Source organism: Sinocyclocheilus grahami, unplaced genomic scaffold (assembly GCF_001515645.1).
Source record: "Sinocyclocheilus grahami isolate Dianchi unplaced genomic scaffold, SAMN03320097.WGS_v1.1 scaffold1023.1, whole genome shotgun sequence".
Taxonomy (NCBI): Eukaryota; Metazoa; Chordata; class Actinopteri; order Cypriniformes; family Cyprinidae; genus Sinocyclocheilus; species Sinocyclocheilus grahami.
In genome coordinates, this window is record NW_015506202.1 from 137,107 (window position 1) to 148,571 (window position 11,465).

General features: G+C 35.8%; 1 protein-coding gene across 1 annotated transcript in view; it reads right to left on the bottom strand.

Moving 5' to 3' along the window:
* Positions 1 to 11,465, bottom strand: part of plxnb2b (plexin b2b) — a 221,883-nt gene that overhangs the window by 74,131 nt on the left and 136,287 nt on the right. Inside the window, exon 4 of the mRNA XM_016251008.1 lies at positions 4,320 to 4,393. The gene's annotated coding sequence lies outside the window, so the exon portion shown is untranslated. The remainder of the gene's footprint in view (positions 1 to 4,319; positions 4,394 to 11,465) is intronic.

Sequence of the window (11,465 nt, forward strand, 5' to 3'; positions counted from 1 at the left end):
GATAGGCCTACAAATGAAATAAATTGCTTTTTAGTTTTTCGGGTAGGTCTAACACACAGTAGGGCTATTAAGAGATTTAAAAAAAATTTTTTTTTACCAATTATCCAAATAATGTTTAATCCTAGAAAGCTATTATCATCAGAACACGTGAGCATAACATAGCGGTTAGCAGATCAATGAATGAGAGGGCAGCGTTACCAGAGTTGCTCATATACCACACCATGTTACAGCACAGTAGGGCTATTGCAGACAGAAACAACACTGTACTACATCGATCTTTCCTGTCGGCTTGATTTTTGAGTGGACTTTGCTGTTCAGATGAGCATGAACGGTATATGAGTGGAGCACTCACATGGGCCGTGAGCGACTGAGCGGAGCGCACACGCATAGAGCGGGATAATACGCAGAGCGTCACACACTGTTCTAAATAATGTCGCGAGTGGGGCTTGAGGAAGTGACTGATGCAGCCCCTGAAGTGAGACACAGGAAACAGAAATACTGCAAAATAATAATAATAATAATAATAATAACAACGAGACGAAATAACGTTATAACATTTCGTTTCGTCTCGTTTTGGTCAACGAAAATGAAGAGACATTTTAGCATAGTTTTTATTTTGTAAACCACATTTAGTTACGTTTTTATTCGTCAACAATATTGCATTATACATTTAATTATAGTCATCGTCACATGACCAGCATTTACGTTGCGTCTCGTCTCGTTTTCGTCACGTGATAAAGGTTCGTTGACGACGATATTTAGTCATAATTTTCGTTGACGAAAGCAACACTAATTGAGACATGGTAGAAAATAACACTGTGGTGGAAATTACACTAAAATAATAATAATAATAAATGTGTAATACATCCAGTGGTGGCAGTTGTTGTGGCACTGGTAGTTTCAGTTGTTTTTGTTGAATTGGCCATTACAATACCCATAAAACTAACTATTGCTGGAACTACCTGCGACAGAAGGAATCTGCTGGAACATTGAAAATGATGGACTGGCCCCCTTAAAGTCCGGACCTCAACCCCATCGAGCAAATTTGGGGCGAGTTGGAAAATAAACCGGACAGATTTAGGCTATTGTATATTCAAAGGAAAGGCTTTGGCTTGAGTTGCAGAAGGCATGGGATAACATTAGTGTTGAAGTTCTCAGGAAATATACTGACACTATGTCAGAGAGATGAGCTGCTGTATTTGCTCCAAAAAGTGCCTGTTTTGGAGGCAAAAAAGGTCAATATTTTCAGATCTGTCAGGTGTTCTAACAATTTTGGCCAGCACTGTATATTTGTATAATTTAAAAAATGAGAGAATTCTTCCATGATGCAACTGTTTGACATTGTCAGAATGAGTGCGTGAGAAGTGTCTTTTAAGAGAGTTTACTTTCTCAAAGTCCACAGGGACACAAGTGCTCATAGTTGACGAAACAGAGTTTCCTCTGACACCGTTCACATGAGACTCCTCGCTAATGCTAAATGAAGCACTATGCTAATGAGAATCTCCCCTGGCGTCTCTGCCACTTGTTTTAAACGTGACCGATAAATATTCAAACTCATTTTCCCAGCGCCATTAATTAAGCACAAGACCGTTTTGTTCTGCAGCAGGGAATAATTTGGGTTTGGTTCCAGTGAGAAGGTGCTGAAGGATGATGCATCATGTGACAGAGGGGGCATCGCTCTGACAGCGTGATTGATGTCACATCTACTGCTTTTAAGAGACACACCTTAAAGGGGTCATATGATGTTGCTAAAAAGAACATTATTTTGTGTAGTTGGTGTAATGAAATGTCTTTATGCAGTTTAAGGTTCAAAAAACACATTATTTTCCACATACTGTACTTCCTTTCTGAAACGCGTCGACGTCACAGCGGTGGCCTTGAGTGAGAGGCGGCCGGCAGGCTAGAGTGAGGAACGGCCGGCGGATACAACTAAGGAGTGTCCGGCGGGCTTGCGGCAACCACATGTGACGACCCCGGGCTGGACTCCGCTTTGTCCACAGTGAAAGCCGATCCGGCGATCCACAGCGTGAAGTTAATGTATTTCCTCAGCGACAAGCACGGATCAGCTCCAGGCATGACGAAGCGGAATATCGTCCTCTTATGGAAGGCCAAACAAAGTAGTTTCGCTTTCAAAATGAAACACACAGCGCCTTCACGACATGGCAGCGGTGGCAACAACAATACTACAGCGAGAATAAAAGTTACGCCTTCTTTCTTTGCGTGCACATTTGGGTGGTGTTATGCAAATCTTCTCACACAGTGATGTAGACATGTGGGGGCGTGTTAGAACGAGCCGTTTTAGGTAGGCTTGGTTGACTCTTAACTTTTATAAAGAATATCTCTTTGGATTTGAGACTTTAGTCTTAGCAACTTTACAGATCTTCTTTATGCACCAAGAGCTTGTAACACTAAGCTCTAAAGGAAAAATTGAAATTGCATCATATGACCCCTTTAAAGGAATCAGTCACATCAAAATAAAATGCCTGTCACTTACTTGCCCTCTTTTGTCATTACAAACACTGTTGTTATTTTTTCTTAATTTCTGAATACATTTCAGAGCTTTAGTGGAGAAAAAATTATGTATTCAGCAAACAAAGATATTTTAATGCTCATGTTTATGTTCCTTTTGGACTTGTTACATTTTAAAAAATATTTTATGTGTATAACTGTAAAATCATAATTTAAATAATTATATGAAAAGTATTATTTTAAAAATTACTAATACATACTGTATGTTAAATATATTATTATAGTTACTGCTTCCTGGTAAAAATCACAGTCTATCATATAAAATCATATATACTGTGTGTGTGTGTATATATATATATATATTAGTGGTGTCAAAATTAGCGTGTTAATTAGTCACATAAGGTGATAATTTTTTTCAGTTTAACGCGTTAAAAATATTTAACGCAATTAACGCAGGGGCGGAGCTAGGGTTTGACCACCCCACTCACAACTGCTGTTTCTGTCACTTTTTCTCTTGACAAGAAGTGCATTTATTCAGTCACAGAATGTCTTTATGACCACATAAAACCGCAGACGTTTCAGATGCGTGCTCCAACTTTACCCCAGCGCCAGGCACAAACGGTCCTGCGCACGGAACGCGTGACCTTCAATTGCACGCAGAAAGGAGCCGGCGCACACTGTATCCTTTATCATTTCATATCAAAGCGTGAAAAAAACTACGTAAATGTCGTGGTCAGTTCATTCATGAAGTTACCAAAAAGCTGCCTTAAAACTGTGCATGCATGTAATATATTTTATATGAGTCACATTAAGAACATGTCTCTGAAATGCTTTTACAAACTGTCCTGGAGCAGCCCGTCTCACTCATCTAACACACCCGATTTAACTCGTCAGTTCATTATTGAGACTTTAAGACCTGAAGTGAGTCAGAAACGGTAAAGAGAGTTGACAGCAAATACGATGTGCGTCAGATCCGCATCATGTTGAGCAGCAGCAGCTCTTAAATTAATAGCAGCCAAAACAACTTAATAACCAGCTGCTGTGATGTCTGTTCATCAAAGAGAAAAAAGAAAAACGAGGAAATCAATAACTTTTATAGCTTTAAGGATTCATCTATATTTAATTTAGAATTTAGTGTTTGATAACTTCAATTTCAATTTCTGTATATTTCTGCTGAAGGGCACAGGTAAATATGACATTTATTATAATGGGTTTATGTGAAGATTGTTTTAAGTTCAGTTAAATTAGAAGTTGTTGTTTTTTAAAGTCTAATAAATGTTAAAATTGATAGCTCTTAATTATACTGTAATGTTGAATGACTATAGTCAATGGTTAAATATTAGGGGGAGAAACTATTTTATAGAGACATCAATAGTATTTGTATCAGTGATACTGGCCTTAAGTCATAAAAAAGATGCCATTAAACAAATATTAAAAATATACACTGTCTTTATGTTGTTTGTACATTAATTTGAAGATTTAATGTGAAATTATTGCAATATAAAAGTATATTTAAAAACTTTACAGTTAGGTGGGATTAATCGCGATTAATTTCAGAAAAAATGTGCGATAATTAGTTAATTTTTTTAATCGATTGACAGCACTAATATATATATATATATAAAACATTTACATGAATAGAAAATTTTATGTTTTAATGTAATAATAACTACATAAAATTTACAACAATATATAAGATTTTCCCCACCGTTTTATTAGTATATTACAGCCAGTAGGTAAAAATGTCTTCTGCACTTTTGGGTGAACTGTTCCTTTAAGATAGAAAAAAAAATCAACTACAGCTGTAGTGGAGATGTTAATAATCTCTAACAGAGCAGGAAGACACTTACTTCCAAGGATGAAAATTGCTTTAATTGATGCTTGACATAAGAGTGAGGCGTCTGTCTGTTCAACCTCCACGACTCTGAGAGAGAGAGAGAGAGAGAGAGAGAGAGAGAGAGAGAGAGAGAGAGAGAGGGCGGTGTTTCTCATTTTCGCTACACTACACTATTTTGTAAGAAAGGCGAGGAGTGTGTGCGGCGGCGGCCTCGCGCTTCTGTTCAACCTCCACGACTCTGAGAGAGAGAGAGAGAGAGAGAGAGAGAGAGAGAGAGAGGGCTGTGTGTAACATTCAGATAAATCACACAGCTCCTGTAATCTTCTCTCTCATTCAAATCATCATTCTCTCTTCTATAGACCTGTTTAATCTGCAATGGAGCCTGGTTAGGGAGAGAATCAATGTAAGTACCCTTATTAGGGGATTAGAGACGTAAATAAGTTAGAGGCTGGCAGCGGGTGTGGGGGGGAGGCCATCCAATTTTAATGTGCTGTGGGAAGACAGCAGACCAGCTTTCTCCGGCAGGACTTAAGCATTAGCTAGCATCAGAGAAACACCCCGATGAGGATCTCGAACCCCAGAAGAGCTGCGAGGGAGTTCTCCGGAAATCACCGGCATACGTTCGATCGACAGATTTCCTCTGTATTAAACACACACTGAGACTGTGCTCCAAAACTGCAATTATGCAGCTTTCTAAGAGTTTTTGATCATGATCATGAATCCACAGTGTCAATCCCAGCGCTAGGACTGAATTCAGAATCGCACACTATTCTTACAGTTTCTAACATATACAAATAAGGCAAAACATAAATGATAAATTCAACAAAGCTCAATTACAATATAAAGATATAATATTATATTTGCATGTGTGTATCATATACAGTATATACTAGAATTTTGAATAAAGTTTCACAACAATTTGAATGCGTTCACACAAAGATATTTATGCAGCTTATCTTTTAAGAGTTTCTTTTGTTCTTTTTGGACTTTTAATAGGACATTTAAAATATAATATATATTTTTCGCATTTTTTTATGTGTGTGTGTGTTTCTATACACACACACACACACACACACTGTATATTCTTCATCCATGAATGAATGAAAAAATAAATATGTATATATTTGCATAAAAATAAAGTCTACGATCATATAAAAATCATATGTTAAATTGTATGCATTAAATATTTACATTAATATAACATTTTCTTATATTAGGAAGTATATTAGGAAAAATGAATGAATTAATAACACGTTAAATATATTATTATATTTATAGTTAACATATTTTATAATCATATATATAACAATATACACACACACACACACACACACACACATATATATATATATATATTAAAATGGCTAAAGAATATATACAATTTGATATGTGTGTGTTAAGTATTATAATATATTTTAAAATTATAATTATTTTAAAATATACTAAAATGTCTGAAGAATGTATAAGGGAAGATGGAAAAAAACTGTTAACAATTAAGTATTGCCATTTTTACAAGTACAAATCAACAACATAAGACATACTGACATATATATATATATATATATATATATATATATATATATATATATATAAAAAGCATAAGCAGCATAAATTATTTTGTGTGATAATTAATTGTATGCCTCCCACATGATGTTTTCGTAACAAACCTGTTGCTCTCTATGCACAACACTCCTAACTGGTCACTTAAAAGCTAGCATTTCAGTTAGTATGCTGCCTCAGGAGGCAGTTGTCTACGTAGCTCACCAGGGTTTGAAACACAGCCAGAGATCTGCTTCCTTACAACAACAGCAAAATGCTAAAAAGGATAAATGGTCTTTGCAGGTGCTAAATCTGCTAATTGCTTTTCACTAAATGTACTTGTTACTACTGCTGGTCTCGCTACACCACTTTAATTATTCACACCAAAGCCTAATTAGTCTTATTGGTGCAACTAGAGGCAAACAGAACCTCCATTAGAGGCAAATCAAAGCTCAAATGCTTGGCTAGACGTGGGGGTTTTAGCACCGCACTTGAGCTACAACTTTGTCGGCCTGTAATCAGCATGAGTGAAAAGTTTCAGCTCAAAGCTCCGATGAAATATAAGATCTAATTAAGTGGCGAGCAGAAGTGCTGATGTAGGACAAGTTATAACCTTTCATATCCTGATGAATATGGATTTCAGGGCACGGAGGAGGCCAGCGTCGGATCAGCATACTTACGGAGAGAGCTTTATAAATATCAGCCGTGACCGGCGCTCATGACCTCAGAACGTGAACCTGCGGTTCGAGGCTCAGCCGAGAGAATGAAGCACTGGAGACAGTAGAGTTGAATAAATCTGCACATTCAACACGTGTGCACCATACTGTTGCCTATGGAAACCACCTGAGAGCCTCTGATATTCTAGAAGTGTCTGTGATTCCTACATGGAGCTCTGGAAGATCTGGAGAGAAATATGCTTTTGCATTCCAATTGATATATAATATATATGTGTATTAGGGTTGGGCCGATAGCCGATAGACATCACGATATTGAGCCGGCATTGCGACCTCCACCGCAATCCGCCGCATCCCAATACCGTGTTCCGAAAGAAAATAATTTTATTTCGTTATATCTGTCAAATAACACAATAACATATATAATTTATTATTAATACATGATTAGAAATATAGAATATATAATTAATTATAAATTATATATATTTAATAAGACAGATTTAATATAAAATAACTAACATATAATTAACTGTTAATACATCATTATAAATATACAATTAATTATATATTTAATTCTACTATGAATACACATTAATATTGCAAATGAAATATTAACTACTGCTGCTAGCAAAATATTATATATTGTTTAAACACACACACACACACACACACTTTAGTTTAATGTAATGTAATAATGTAAATTATTATAAATTTTTTATTTAATATTATGTTTCAGCACAAAAGACTTGTATTGCTTTTCTATAGTACTAAGCCTCAAATGTCAACTATACATTGGATTGGTTTCTTCTTTAAATAAAAAAAAGTAAAAGTATGCATGATACTATAATGTTATACTTTAAAGGGGTCATATGATGTTGCTAAAAATAACATTATTTTCTCAAAGTAGTTTCGCTTTCACAACGAAACACAGTGTCACAGCGGCGGCTTTGAGCGAGCGGAGGCCGGAGGCCGGAGGGCTAGAGTGAGGAACGGCCGGTGGACTTGAGAACGGCGTGGCCGGCGGATTCGACGAAGGAGCGTCCAGCGGGCTTGCGGCAACCACATGTGACGACCCCGGGCTGGACTCTGCTTCGTCCAAACAAAGTAGTTTCGCTTTCACAACGAAGCACACAGTGCCTTCACGATGGCAGCGGCAACAACAATACTACAGCGAGAATAAAAGTTACGCCTTCTTTCTTTGCGTGAACATTTGGGCGGCGTTATGCAAATCTTCCCATATTGTGACGTAGATATGTGGGGGTGTGTTAGAATGAGCCGTTTTAGGTAGGCGTGGTTGACTCTTAACTTTTATAAAGAATATCTCTTTAGATTTGAGACTTTAGTCTTTGCAACTTTACAGATCTTCTTTATGCACCAAGAGCTTGTAACACTCCAAAGAGAAAGCAAAAATTGAAATCGCATCATATGACCCCTTTAACGAAAATTAAAACAATGGAAAAACCCTTAAGATAACCTGTAGCAAGAAAAAAAAACGCATCTTAAGCACGCAGAATAACAGAAGTGGACTTTAAACGATTAATTGCACCTTTGAACGATTATGTAATTGTGGCATCCATAATTGTAATCGCGATTAGAAATTCGATTAATTGTGCAGCCCTACCATAGATATTGCTATGAATCATGGTATTGTTCAGTCCAGAAGATCTGATGCAGACAGGATTAAGAGTTCTTAGTGTTTCTCAGGCTTTCAGTTTGACACATTGAGGATTCTGCAGTATTACAGTGAGAAAAAGCCCAACAGAACGGTCTGCTGTGCATCAGACTGGTCTTTTAGCTCAAACACAATCACATACAGACAGTACAGTAAACTCTACCGTATCTGAGCCCAGCACAATGTCCTGACCAAACAAACTCAAACTGCCACATCCTGCTGCAAAGTTCCCAATTACGGGGATGAAAAATGGCTGGCGCTGATTGTGCCATGATCGATCGCAACCTATAAATCTTCTGACCTACATCCAGCAATGTAATGGGGTTAAAAGATCCGGTTTCCCCTCAACCAGTCCGGCTCCAAGTGCTGGATTCAACACTGAAGCATTACTTCAACAGTCATCTAATAGCATATAATAAAAACATAAGGATTAAACAGCATTTTTTGATGCCTTTAGCATGCAATATAAGGATTTCAAGATATTAGGCCTCGCTTTTGCTTGTGTTAAACATCAATCTAACACAATTTACTGAGGTGCATGCTTAAAACAAGAAACAAATGCTGCCTTAAGGGTAAAAAAAAAAGTTCATTTAATTTAGGATATATTTGCTAAAACTTTTTACACCATACAAACAAAGCATTTGGCTGTAAACACTCCGAGCCCTCAGGGAATCAAAACCTGAAGGAGACAGAATTGAGCTTTAAAGGAAGAGCATGCAACAACAGAAAATGAGCTATTTTGAAATAGACAAGGAAACACTACATTAACATAAAAATATGTTTAATAAATGTTGCATAAATGTACATTTTGAGCATGTTGCATAAAGTTTTTTTGCGCAACATTTTCAAAAACAAAACCACAAAATTAGCATTTTGCAGAGAAGTAAATGTTGTCTTTTCCTTTTATTTAATTTAACTGCTAAAATGAAAAGAATTATGATTTTATTATTTTATTTTAAGAAGAAATAGAAATATGTTTTAGTAAATGTTGCCTTTTTTAGAGTAACTGTTGCATAAAATTTATATATGCACATTTTTATTGAGCAAATGTTGCAAAAATGTTTTTATTCAACATTTACAAATAAAACAAAACACAACATTATCATTTTACAAAAAAGTAAATTAGTAAATGTTGAATTTCCTTTTATTTCACATAACCTGCTGAACTTTTTTTGTTTGTGTTGAGTAATTTTTGCATAAATCTTATATGTACATACATATTCTTTAAGCAAATGTTGCGTCATTTTTTTATATGTATTTTTTGAGCAAATTCTGTGTAAAATTCTATATATTTTTTTTGGGAGTAATTGTTGCACAAATTATTTACACAAAATTATGCAATAAAATAATTATTATTTCTCTGGTTAACCATAAATCAAACAAAATTTTGCCTTAAGTGAATTAAATAAGTACATATGAATAATTCACCTAAAAATGAAAATGTTGTCATCATTTACTAACAATAATGTCATTCCAAACCTGTGTAAGTTTCTTTCCTATGTTGACCATAAAAGAAGATATTTTGTAGAATGCTGATAATCAAACAGTTGCTGGTCCTCATTGACTTCCATAGTATTTCTTTCCCTACTATGGAAGTCAATGGGGACCAACAACTGTTTGGTTCTTCAAAATATCTTCTTTTGTGTTCTGCGGGTTTGGAACATGAGGGTGAGTAAGTGATGACATTATTTTTGGTGAACTATCCCTTTAATTCAAATTTTTTTTTACACCAAAAAAAAAAAAAACGTATTCAGCACCAAATGCTCTTATGTGAAAGAGTCCTCAGGGAATAAAAACCTAAAGTCAAAAGATTTGAGAGGTAAAGGAAGGGCAAACGACAATACATTCAATTGACAAACATGTTGACTGACTCCAGAGCCGGTTAACACTGCAGAAACTGAAAGCACCCAGGGTGAAGGCAAACAATTTTACCATTATTATTTATGTATTGTTAATTCAACCTCGCAAAAGCACCACTGCAAACCAGATAAGCAGCGTCCTCTCTGATCCGCCGCTCCGAGGCCTTATCTCATTAACATTAAACCCACTCCAGAATAAACCTTCTGAAAACACCTGTTTCCCAACCCGTGACAAACACATTCAAAGTGTTTGGAGTTTTTAGGGCACCCGAGACCCCCGTGTTCAATCTCTCGCTCCTGCAACGGATCCCGCAACAAACACAGCGTAAAAATCTCCTGCTGCGCTTCTTCAAAGATAAAATGCCTGTTTATACCATCTCTGAATGTTATTATAAAGCCTGCGATACAATGCCAAACGCCAAGGGATTCTGCTCTAAGTTGTGGAAGTTTCTCGCAAAGATTTTGCTCTGTGCTCGGAGAAAGCGTGGCATCGGGGACGGGCGTCCTCTCCTGAGAAAGCACTGTAGTTGCGCTGTCATTCAAAATTCATTCATGCAGAAGTGCGTGGCATGCAGGGCCTGATTTATAGATGTTTAACTGCGGTTTTAGCATATGGAAATCAGAAAGATCCGCATAAAGATGCAGGGCTCCCCCAGGAACATGCTGATTTTTCCTGTTTACTTTTCTCTAAAGATTCCTGGCTCCGACCCAGATAAACCGGAAATCTCCTTCACGCCCCACGACTGGCAGCCTGGGACTGACTGAGCTCGACCAGAAGAGGAGGAGATGTCACACTGGAAATCAGACTGCTTTTTGGACTCTACAGGTAAATATTATGTTTTGAATTTTCACCGTTTAACAAACTGTTACTTTTTCATGCTGCTTTTTTATTTATTTACTGACCAACACAAGTGTAAATGTCTCCTATTTGCTATGTGAACAGAGTAAAAAGACAGAAATTGTAAAATTAAAAGCATGTTTTTTAGCCAATGTTGCATAAAATGTTTATACGTTTTTTTTTAGCTCATGTTGAATAAAATGTTTCTTTGCGCAAGAAAATGAAAACGCAACATTTACTTTTTTGTAAAATGTTGAATTATGAAATAAAAAATGTTTTAGTAAACTGTTGTATTTAAATAAAATGTATATATATATATATATATATGCAACATTAAAATTGTACAAAAATAGTAAGCAAATGTTATGCTTTCCTTTTATTTTATAACTTGTTAAAAATTACAAGAATTATGAAACCAAATGTTTTGGCAAATATTTACTATGAAAAATTGCATCATTAACATTTTACAAAAATGCTAAAGGTTAAATGTTGTTTTTCCTTTTTTAAATATATATACAGTATATATATATATATATATATATATATATATATATATATATATAGAGAGGCAAAAAAA